Source organism: Cynara cardunculus, assembly GCF_001531365.2.
Source record: "Cynara cardunculus var. scolymus isolate 2C chromosome LG 15, CcrdV1, whole genome shotgun sequence".
Taxonomy (NCBI): Eukaryota; Viridiplantae; Streptophyta; class Magnoliopsida; order Asterales; family Asteraceae; genus Cynara; species Cynara cardunculus.
The window spans coordinates 6,422,495-6,435,476 of record NC_037542.1 but is presented as its reverse complement, the minus strand read 5'-3'; the positions used below and the strand labels follow the sequence as shown (position 1 = coordinate 6,435,476).

General features: G+C 31.0%; 2 long non-coding RNA genes across 2 annotated transcripts; one reads left to right on the top strand and one right to left on the bottom strand.

Moving 5' to 3' along the window:
- Window positions 1-5,549: 5,549 nt before the first annotated feature.
- LOC112528299 lies at window positions 5,550-6,364 on the bottom strand. Its single transcript, XR_003070805.1, has 2 exons — window positions 6,262-6,364; window positions 5,550-5,896 (listed from the first exon to the last, which is right to left on the bottom strand). It is a non-coding gene; the product is annotated as an uncharacterized LOC112528299 (long non-coding RNA).
- Window positions 6,365-10,231: 3,867 nt separating this feature from the next.
- Window positions 10,232-12,650, top strand: LOC112527122. Its single transcript, XR_003070719.1, has 2 exons — window positions 10,232-10,410; window positions 12,372-12,650. It is a non-coding gene; the product is annotated as an uncharacterized LOC112527122 (long non-coding RNA).
- Window positions 12,651-12,982: the final 332 nt, after the last annotated feature.

The following is a 12,982-nucleotide window of genomic DNA, read 5'->3' as shown; positions in this document are numbered from 1 at the left end:
GTGGAGTTTATTTTTTTTTTTTAAGAGATATTGAAATATAAAGTTTGACTTTACTTCTATTTTATAAGAGGTGCTTCTGAAGTCTGAAATCTGGATCAGTAAGATTGTTTATTTTTACGTCTGAAGTCTAAAATCTGAACCGATCAAACTAGTGCAAAAATGTAAAAAGCAAATAGTTTTTTACGAAAGTATAAATATTAAATAGTTTTTGCTAACAAATATCTTCCAACCCCCAAAATATGAATAAATGGCGGATTATGATTCAATGGTATTAAATGATACATTTTATTTTGATGATGAAAAAATTACTAACCTATTTAACCTTTCTAAACTTATGATGAATCGTAAATATGACTTTAATAACTTTAATTTTGAAAAAATTATTTCAGTTATAGTTATGTTTAGAACTCCAAAACCACGCTTTTTTTTAATTTAAAACTAGCATTGTGTTTTACTGCCAACAAAACAAAGCGAAGTGTGAAAACAACAAATCATAATCAAATAAAACAATTACATATTAAAAAACCAACAAAAATTAAACTGTGCAAACAACAATATTTCCCATATTTACAGATTAAAAGAAATACATATAATAAGTCAATAATGAGTTATAAGTTATTTCAATAACCCAAACACAAACTAAAAATTTAGAATTTAGAGTACAAATAGTTTCATATCTAAATACAAGGGTGGTGCCTGATTGGTTTGAGCTTGACTCTAAAGGTAAAAAGTAACAGGAGGTCACAGGTTCAAATCCAAGGAGGAATAAAAATCCTCTTGTGGCTACGGAGGTTCAAATGCGGTGACTCCAGGCTATCTGCAAAGCAGGTGGTCGTCCTGGGATTAGTCGGCTCGCATAGCGGGTTGAATATCCAGGTTAATAAAAAAAAATACAATTGAGAAACAAAATCACGAACCCTAAACCGGATAACCAGTCTTATTGTTTGCTTGTTGAAATCGAAATAGTAATCATAATTAATAACATCATCAATTCAAAATAACCATTAAGTTAACCTAATCCAATCTATTAGATTTTTGAACCAATGATTCAATGAACGTTTGATGATGAAGATATACAATAGTTGAGGATGACGTAAGGCAGGGAGCAACAGACGTATTCGAATTCTTGCTTCCAGACAGTTGTTAATGGCTCTGAGAGGCTTGGGTTTTGGGCATGTTGTTTATAGTCTTGATGATCATTAAACCAAAGCTAATAAGACATAAAAACTTGATGCCCCTTGGGCTTGTGCTGTCCTGTGCGGTCGCACGGGCTATGCAGTTCTGACTCTAACCTATGCTAAAATAGATAATAAAAAAAAGGGTAAAATTCTTCAAATATGAAGAAATCCCTAAAATTTTAGATTTAAGACAGAGAAATAAGTTTTAACTATTTCCCACTAATCACATATAGTGAAATTAAGTGCTTATGTGAGAGAGATAATATTTTATTAAATATATTGAATATTTTAATAATATAATAAATATTAAAATATAAAAAACAGACTGATTTTTGAGTTGGGTATAAATATATTTTAGATATTTTGACTTTTGATATTCTTTATTAGAAAAATGATAAGAGTATACGTTGGAGATGATGTTCAAAATCTTTTAAAATATTACATCCAACTCCAACAACTATTCTATTTTAAGAATCTTAGGGGTCGTTTACCAAGTGCTTACCCGGGTAAGTGCTTACCAAGTAACATTACCTCACCGGATGAAGATGGTAAGGATCAATAGTCTTACCCGATAAGAGCGAGACAAGGACCAAGAGTCTTACCCGGTAAGTGAGGGCAACGACTCTTATCATGGTAAGTGCTTACCGGGTAAATTGTTGCATATGATGTCGTTTTGGTGAACTAAAATCTTACCCGTCAAGTAAATAATAGTGTTAAATTTTACCGGTAATCATTTACCGGGTAAGTGTTTGATAAACGCCCCTTAGTATCCATTATAAACAAACAATTGGTGTTAACTCTACAAAAATCCCTTTGGACCAATCGAAAACCATTCCTAGACCTAGTTGATTCACACGTTTGAGTCACTGATTAAGGGTACTTATGTAATTTTCAGTTTTTGTTTTTCATTTAATGAACTTAAGCGACTGTTACATTTATATACCTAGTTCTTGATTTTAGGTATGATAACTATATCTTCTTTTTCAAGCTTCTTAGTGATTACGTTCATAATATAACAGAACGAAACTATTTGTGTATAATATAAAATAATTCTCATATCTGAACAACATAACTACTAATTAACATCTGTTATCATTTCAGCTGTGGACAGTAAACAATCTCATATAAATAACCTCGAATATATAATTTCCGCCATAGATGAATCTGTTAACAAGTAATTGATATAACATGCATTTTCACTGGTGAAACAAAATCAAAAATAATTTATGTCGGTTATGTTGCCTAAAATCCTTTAATATACAAAATGTTCATGTATGAACATCATGTTAGGGAATAAAATGATCACATATCAGTACTATTCGTGAAACCCTGCCATATACATAATATTCAGGTGTAAACTTTATGTTAAGGAATAAATTGGTAACATATCAGATTGAATATAATTTCCAAATGGTTGAACCTGCTTACAAATCAATACCATATCCTTCACGTTCATCAGTGAAACCACATCATTCCATATTGTTAATATGGAAATGCCAAGTGTCATTAATTTAATGCGATTTATCTCTCTAATCGGAAGAGATTCGGTTCTTCAATGGAGATGAAGCAATTTGAGGAAGGTGATTACTTTCCTAAACTACGTGTTATTGAACTTTTACATTTTTACCCTTGTTCACAATGTATTCATCATGTTTTTACATATATGAACCTTGACTTTAATACAGAGTTCACTGTTCGTTATAATCCATTGATTACATTAATTAAAGGTTCAGATTGGTTTGTATAGTTAACGCTAGTTGTGTAGTTAACAAATGAAGGGGCATATATATATATAGATAAGGGTTGAAATAAGAACCCCTGTGGTTTATGAAAATGCAAGAGCACTTGTAAGCCAAATATTGCGTTTTAAGTCACAATTTAAGAGAATTTGATGACTTTTTAAAATTTAAATGAATATTAAGAAGTTTTTAAAAATATTAAAGACTTGGAAGGGTAAAATTGGAAGTATGACATGATTAGGGCACGATTAGCACATGATCACGCTTGAGTGCCACATGATTATCACATCTGTGATAATGGATTATCAGCAAGATTAGAGCAAACTAGTCGGCCTTCTATATCATACGATAAGCACAAACTGTTCTGCTTTCCCTTCAATATCACATGATTATCACACGATAAGGTTATACTCGAGTTCTTTGTTTCAGCTATCATACAATTATCACAGTTTGTATCATAGATTACGCAATCGAGCTAGTATCTCGATTGAGCACATGTTGAATCACATATTGCATCACACAAGATTTATCATATAGGTTGTATCACACATGTTGATTCACACGATTATCACAGATTGTATCACATAAATTGTATCACACAGGTTTTATCACATGATTATCTCACCCAAGTTGTATCAAACAGATTGTATCACACATATTTTTTTCTCATACATTTATCACAGATTGTTTCAAACATATTGTATCACATGATTAGGCAAACTCGAGTACGTGTTTACTTGATTATGTATCACACGCTTTATCATAGGGCTCATGAAATTGATTTATTAGCCGATTTAGATGTAACACAATCTCATATTAGAATCTGTTCGAAAAATATGGATTATTACTATATGAAAAATAAAAAAATTACATTATTACACTCAATGATTTGGTTTTATTTACTGTAATTTAAATTATTGATTAATTTAATTGGAGGTCCACAACTATTATCACATTTTCTTAAAACAAAGAGGTTCTCATTTGAACTTCCACCTATATATATATATATATATATATATATATAGAGAGAGAGAGAGAGAGAGAGAGAGAGAGAGAGGTTTCATATACAGACAATGTAATTTTTACTAATCATACAAACGTATTCTAACCATCCATCTAGTCTAATAAAGATATGGTTCTATAAATATTTCAATTATTTTCCTAATCTAAAGTCACGATCATAAGGATTGAATCAATATCATCTTCCATAAATATCTCAATCATAATAAATGAATCATGATTATTGTTCATAAATATCTCTGATTATTTCCTAATATAATCATTGATTATTATTGTATTTGAAACCTCTTTGCTCGTATAATCTCACTAAGAAAGGGATCATTTTCATTATTACCGTTACGACTGCTAAAATAAAGTCTGCTTATCTACGACTCAATCTCAGTACTAGTCCATAACCATCAAAATCGAATCGTAAGCTTATTGCTAAAGTAAATTCAATGAAGTGTATATATTTAGTAGAAACATGAATTAAACACATTTTTGTAAGAAAAAGCCATTTTTATGGCCAAAAGTACAACTTTTAAGATTTTTGATAGGCTCAATAGTAACAAAAATGTTAGAAATATGTAAAATGATACTAAAATATGGATCCATGTGTTTTTTTTTAGTATTTTTCATAAAGTTAAATACTTAAAAAAATGGCTTTGTTTGTTTATCTTTTAATAGTTCTATTAAGAGGCAGTCTATGAATCGTTAAGGGGTAAATCTTGTTTGACAAAAAAAAGTTTGTTTCTTAATGGTTATAAAACCATTTGAATGATTTTGTATCATGGTTCTTCCTTAACCATTCAGCATCCTAATTTCATTGTAAACAATTACCAAACAATTATATTTCATTTTGCACTATATCCTGAGAGTCTCTTAATCATTCTGACCATTTCATCATTTTGTATCAAATCATTCAACAACTACCAAACAGCCTCCTAAATATTTAAAATACCAAATCTTAAAAGAAATGGGCCAAAAATAGCATTTTTTTACAAGCCCAGGAGCCTTATGAGATTTCACAACCATGGGAAAAACAAAACTCCACTACTAACTGCTAACTGCTAACTGCTAACTGCTAAGATTGTCACGATAAAAAGTTGTCATCGAGTTTTGTATTAAATATTTTTCATAACTAAAAGTTACGTATCCGGATCCAAGTTTGAACCCGAACTTGACTAGAAATAATATTAAGATTCATGTTTGTTGGTTCAGATCCAACAAATGCGGGATTACACAATTTTTTTATATCGTCTGCGCCCGCCATTAATTTTAACAAGTCAGTCAAAACCCACCCATTTCTTCAAGAATAATAATCCAAATCCGATTTTCTAGTGTACGGAACGGGGCGAGTCTAACGGGTCCTTCCGCCCGTGGACGACTTTACACCAAACCTAGTCGATATGATCATCACACTGTCGTGTTTTAGTGTGAAATTCACTCGTTTTTGCACCGTTCTTCTCCGCATTTTATTTTTTTGCTTATTACAATAGATAATGTTTTTAGTAAAATGACATAAATATCCAATATTATAGTTACGATTACGATGATTCAAATTCAAACTTAAACAACATCCTTCGCTTGTGACACGACCATAGAACGATAAGGTGTATAAAAATGACTCTAATGGCATAAACGTTACCGAGTTCTGTTTAAATTTTATTAACGGATGAAGAGAACCAAAAGTTCGTTTTAGTCCAGCTATTTTTTAGGGATGTTACAAGGTGGGTGTAATTAAGCAGTTGTAGCACCCTTCCCAACAACCATGTTTTCTGTTCTTTTTACATTTAAAACGAATAATGAAAAGCGAATTAAGGTGGTTGCATGAGTTTTGAAATACGTGAACACGAACTTAGTTGTAAACCGGTGGTGGTGAGCTCGATTCAGGTGGAAACATGCCACGCTCTATGTTTCCTTGTGGTGTTGGTGGCGTTCTTGGATCATATCGTTCAGTCCTGAATTCCCCACTTTGATCTGCATTATTTACCCCGGTATTGTTATATTTCCATAACAATATAAAATCTATCACCATTCACATGTGAATTCTTGATTATATATATATATCAAACGAACTTTGAACATAAAAAAATCACATTTTGATGAATAGAAGAGTTTATGAATAGAATACAATACATACACCCACACACAATCATGTATACATAGTTACACACAAACCCTTGTAGCTATTTTGACGCAAATAAGGAGCTAAAACTCGTTTATGAGAGGTTTAACGAACAAAATAACGTCGTTTTAGTATTCCGTTATGATCAAGATGGCTACGATTTCAACAGAACTGCATCAATGACGTTATAATTTGAGGAAAATATATGAGAACGAACCTGCGGTTACGAAAAGCAGTTGAATGATGAAGATGGCAACAATGAAGAGCAAGAAGATGGAAACTTGTCTCATTGTAATGGAGACCAATTTGAAACCTCATCCATATTCACAAATGATTAAACGAGCTTTATAACTAAAAAGGTCAACTAAAACATGAACCACTTGATATATTTTTCAAATATTTTTTTATTTTAATTAATTAATTAATTTGTTTGGTAGGAAACAGAAACCCATCGTTCATGTTCATGTTCATGTTCATGTTCATGTTCATGTTCATGTTCATCCATTTGTGATATTTAAGCATCAACTTTTATGAAAAAAGACAACAAAAAATGAGGGTAGGGGATCCAAGGTATCTATAATATATTATAAAGCATTTTGATAAAAAAATTTAAAAACTATTTTTTATATATGAAGTACTGTTTATTGATATATATTATTTAAAATTGAAGATTACAAGTAAATTGTGTGTAAGTACAACTTATTAAGCTTCATGTTTGAATTCGTGTAACTAACTGTAGATAAATATAATCAAATACATTATAAATTTTTATTTTAAATATAAAATCTGAAATAATTAGGATAATTATTGAGTTATAACATAATACTTAGTTATCGTCTTTATAAAAAATTATTTTATTAACTTAAAAACAAATTACTTCGTTATTAAACCTGAATTAAGTTATAACGAAAAAAATTAAATAAATTACACAAAAAAATAAGAACTTTTATATTTTTTTAATTTTTATGATATCTTCAAATTTATATTTTTATTAAGAAAAACATTATTTTTTGCTGAAAACCACATAAAATCGTATTATAACATTGACAGAGATCAAAAAAATAAAATGAAACATTAAAATCAAGATATATCTCGTTACATTGTACGAGTATCCTTCTAATTACTATATATGTAGATTGAGGCTAAATTCTTTCAAAGTAAATGTTTTTTTTAATTGAAGTATGTCTGAAATAAAATATTTTAGGAGTCTGTTTGTTAGCAGCTTAATGAACTTAATGGGACTCCCGCTTATTCGGTCAAATATACATGATTGTTTAGTAGTGGCTTAATGATATGGAATGTGACTTATTCAGTAAGCTTCATGTAGAAAGCCAATTTTTTTCTTCAAATCTGTCACCCCTAATTAAAAAGCACGCTCATTCTATCTATAAAAAAAACTCTCCCAAAGAAAAACTTTTTCAATCTATACAGGCAGAGGTTCACATAGACCGCTTTATTCATACAAGACTTAACGAAAAACCAACCAAACAGTCCCTTAATGTGGACTATATACATACGGGTCAAGTTGGGTTGGGAATCGCATTTCCATTGTGAACCATGTAACTATGGACAGTACTGCAAGTGTCTATATTCATACTGAATATGGACAAGTCACTTATCATGAATGTTGTAAAAATTTCACGCCCATTATTTATAATGAATAGGAACATGTGACATGCTCTCTCGTTGGTTTCGCAATTCTTAGCTGATGTTTCCCCTCTCTCTCTCTCTCTCTCTCTCTCTATATATATATATATATATATATATATATATATGTGTGTGTGTGTGTGTGTGTGTGTGTGTGTGTTTGGGGTATATAAAACTAAGACAAAATAGACATTGTTATTAACTAAGAATAAGGGGTTGTTTATCCAAATGATTATCTGGTAAGTACTTACCTATAGGAGTCAACACTATAATTTATTTTGATGAGTAAAATCTTAGTACTTCAAAACGTATTGAATGCAACAATTTACCGGTTAAGCGCTTACCTGGGTAAGAATCATCATCTTCACTTACCGGGTAAGACTCTTCATCCTTCCCATCGCTCTTACCCGGTAAGATTCTTGGCCCTTCTTATATTCATCCGATGAGGAAATTTATCCAGCAAACATTTATTAAGTAAGCGTTTAGTAAACGAACCGTAAGTAAAACTCCCCTCATTGAGACGTGATTCGTGATTAAAGAATGTTTTAATATATGATCATTTTTGTGCTTTCCCATTACTTCATACTATATTCACATTACGATATTGAATAAATAATTAAAAAATTCATAATAAATACTTAAAAAAAAGAATAAATTAGAATATTCATTACAATAAATTAAGCTTATAAAATGTCTAAAATGTATAATCGTTTTAATAGAATACTTTATAAGATTAAATAATAAAACGTTACATCTAAAAGTGTTACAATAGATTTATATATAGAATATTTTCAGGCATTTTAACAATTTTTAAGAAGATTTTTGAAATAATGTGTTATGTTAACTATTTTATAGAACATGCGCTATTTGAAAATTTTGTCCTGTAAAAAATAGACATGTCGTGCACCTGAAAAAAATATCTTATAAAATAATTAATACGACACTTTATTTTTTAAATTCATAAAAACTTATTAAAACATTTAAGATCGTTTTATATTATTATTATAAAGTATTTAGATTTAATATTTTATTAATTAATTAAATAGTGCTATAAAGTATTGTATCATAATTGATTACAGGTCTATATTACTGATTATAATAATTCATTTTCATGTACGACTTTTTGGCTCGTCCACACCTAAATGTCGGACAACATGCGTTAAATAATTTGTGGGTATGGTATTTTTAATCTTGTCATTTAAAAATGGAAATTATCCAAAATAATCATTTTATACATAGTATGTTAATAAAATGATTATTGTTTAGATAATTTTCATAAAATGATCATCAAAATCGTCACTGGATGATGATTTTGACTATAAGGTATGGATGAACCCCACATGTATACCATTTGGGAAATAAAAATCTGATATATATGAAATCGCCCTCATTTTGTCCAAATCACCCCTATGGGTTATTTTGATCTCTATTTCGTCTTCTTGTGAAGACAACTTATGACGCAACGATTTGACACATCAATGACGATTTGACGAGACATCGGATGCAATTTTTATTGGTATTTTGTCTTTTTTAGGACTAAATGTAGTGTATATATATAACTCTTATAGCATTCTCTATAAAATTGTAGTTCCAAACAATTCTACCATCACAACTTTTAACACAAATATGAAATCATGACACTGGAATTCATGAGACGAGAAGGTCAATCATGGTTGGAGAGCTTTTTCATTCTACTCCATGGATATTCAAAGATCAATTTTATCAGTAAAAAAGAAGAGGCTAAACACTTAGATTATTCAAAATATAAACCTCTATTTGGTTTTTTTAGTCTTTTCCAATAAGTTTACCATATTAACAGGTTGTAGAGGTAAAAAGGATGCTTTTAATCCGGTTTAGAAAGTCCTATGATTTATTTGTATTAAAAATTGTTCAAAGACTTGATTATTCAAAATATGCAAAGTCCGTTGGATTTTTGTGAACTTTTTCTTACTTAAATTATTATAATTTAATTAAAATCCAAATTAATAAGTTAATTTTAAAATCAAAGAAGTTGAATCTAACAACTCATCGCGCGCTTTAGTTTATAATTATTGGTTACTAACAACTTTGATTTAAAAATCTAATGAGTTAGATTGTTGTCTGGGAATATAACAATTTCTTAAATAAATGTAGTAAATGTATTTTCATGTCACAACTATAAACATGGTGTCTGATTGATTTGAGTTTGAGTTCTAAAGATCAAAATTGTTTGGAGTTCTGAGATTCAAATATAAGAAGGAATAAAAATCCTCTTGTGGCTACGGAGGTTCAAATGCGATGACTCTGGACTACCTGCAAAATCGATGGTCGCTCTGAGATTAGTTGGCTCACATAGCGGATTGGATATCCAGATTAAGGGGTTGTTTACTACCTGCTGACCGGACTGACTCGGTCAGCATATCTGACTTGGTCAGCAGTCAGTGTGTTTACCAAATTACGAATCTGACCGAAATCTGACCGAACTGCTGACCGAAATCTTACCCCGTCAGCATCTATTTCATGCTTACCCGAGTCAGATTTCACGTTTCCATACTTGCCCCCTTTTCACAATTAGGGTTTTGCATTCCCCGTCGCTCTCTATCGTTCCCTCATCGCTCCTCCTCTTCCCTCGCTGGTCCCGGCTCTGCTCTTCACGGTTGATCCTTCTCCCTCGTCACTCTCGTCCCTTCTCCTTTCTCCCTTGGCGCTCAAGTCGTTCCTCCCTTGGTTGCTCGAAAAGGTACAAATCTTTTTAACTGATCGATTTATACATTTGTTGAGTTTTTCTGTTCTCTGGCTTTATAATATGTACGATGGTGATGCATTACTCAAAGAATCGACTGATTTCATTACTTGATCATGTACCTATTATGGGGATTTGGCTTGATTTCATTACTTGATCATGTACCTGTTCTGGGGATTTGGCTTGATTTTATTACTTGATCATGTACCTGTTCTGGGGATTTGGCTTGATTTCATTACTTGATTTCATTATATTTACAATTTTAGCAGTAAAGATTTGGCTTCTGTTTCCTTTTGACAAATTTATTGTTCCTAGTCTTGTTAGAGAACACATGTACCTGTTCTGGGGAGTAGGAGATGAATAGGACAAGAGAAGATTTGAGATGAATCAGAGAAACCCAAAATAGGATCAAGATCAGAAACCCAAATGTCAATTGGGTTACGTTTCCATTGCTCATTATATTAGCAGTACAAGGAGAAATTTAGGTGAAGTTTCTTACTCGTATATGAATACCCATTTTATCTTGAAAAGAAAGAATGGTTTCATATGTGGGTTTAGTTTATTTGTGGAAGCAATTGAGTTTGTTGCTAACTTTGGTTAGTTTTTGTTTGTTTATTAAGATTTGTCGAGAAATTTATGGTTATGAAATGAAAATAACTGTGTTTTTTGAAGCTTTCTGTAAGGGTGATCATGAATCATTGAAGTCAACTAAAGCAAACAATCATTTTTCTGATATTTTAACAGAGTTTCATGTGATTTCTTTTGTGTTTTTGGTATGGATTSTTGCAATGGAGGAGAATTGATTTTATTAGGGTTCTAAARTTGTTTAAAATTTTGGACACCGGAGGTGAGGAATTCGAAATTTCTTCCCTGTTTTCCATCTGTGCAGGTGGGTGAGGATGGGGAGGGGAGGGGGTACTTATGAAGTTGGTGATCTCGAAGTAAAAGTTATGTATAAGTAGATCTATGGCACTAGTATTTCTAGTTGGTTATGAACATATCATCATATAAATTCTCTTTTGAAACCYAAATTTCAGCATACAAAATAGGATCAAKATCAGAAAYYCAAAATAGGATCAAGATCAGAAACCCAAATGTCARCATATGAACATATCATCATATAAATTCTCTTTTGAAAGGAATCAAATAACCACACACAAGGAGGAGAAATTTAGGTTGCTAGCCCACTAACTAGCCCAGGAATCATGCAATGACTATCTAAACACCAAAAGCACATCTTTCATCATTATCCATAAACATACCAAATTGCTAACCAATCACGTATGCATAGAATCATCCTCAAAGAAGAAGGAGAAATTTGCACTTCTTGAAAATTATGATTATTAAATCAAACTTTAAACCATATTGGGACGGAAATTGGTTGTTTATTCTAGTGATCACAATTGTTTATGGTGTTTCTTTATCATTTCTTGACGTGGGTACTTTAAAATTTTAGTTATTATTGTCAATATTTTCTGGTTTTTTGTATGTGTTTCTTTTGTACGTGTTGTTATTGAAAAGTTGATGGATAATGAAGACCTTAAAATGTTTGGATCTTTTTGACATAGGTATGGAACCGTATGATGAATCAATGGAACCCAAAAAATCGAGGGTTAGTTGGAAAGAGAATGTAGTAAAAACCTTCTTGGACTGTTGTCTACAAGAGATGTCCATGAATGGAATGCAAGGCGGTAGCCTTAAGATGCACTCATGGAACAATATAGTGGAAACATTAAAAAGAACTCACAACTTCATTGTCAATCAAAGACAAATAAAGAATCACTATGATTATTTACGAGGGAAATACGCTGTATGGTCTAGACTTAGGAATAAAACGGGCAATGTCTATAACCCAACAACCAACACATTCAATCTATCTGAAGAGGAGTGGAAGGCAGAGGCAAAGGTCAATTCTTTTTCTGGTTTTCTAATTTAATTTCCTTATATTTTTCGTTTAGTTATATGAGAACGCCATGTTTACTGCGGAAGAGCAACATGGAGGAGGCATTGAACAAGAAGTCGTTGAAGTACAATGGGGGGCTTCTCAAGACAATGGATATATGGCTAATCTGCGGGATCAGATTGCGACTCAACTGTTTTCAAATGCTTCAAATTAATTTGTATTGTCTAGGATGAAAAACAAACAATTTCTTTTGTTATTAACGTTTCATATCCCGTTTGTATTTAAGTATGAACGATTATTAATATATTTTTCTATTTAATTTGAAGTATGAAAATTATATTTTGTTGTCTTATTTAACAGTTAACATATGAAAAGAAGTAAAATGGTATTATTTTTATTGGTAAGCGTTTATTTAAAATATGCATTTTGTTTTTTTTTCTTCCATTAAACTATTAATAACAAAAATAATCATATATTATTCAATATATAATTACAAATAGGGTTATAATGGTCATTATATTTTTGGTAAGCACTTACCAAAAACATTTGGTAAACAATCTTACCCGGGACAGCACTGTTGATCCTCTCTCTCAGTGATTTGATGATAATCCCTTTTTCCTTTCGATGTATTTCTGTATCTGTAATTTCAGTTCCAGCGATCATACA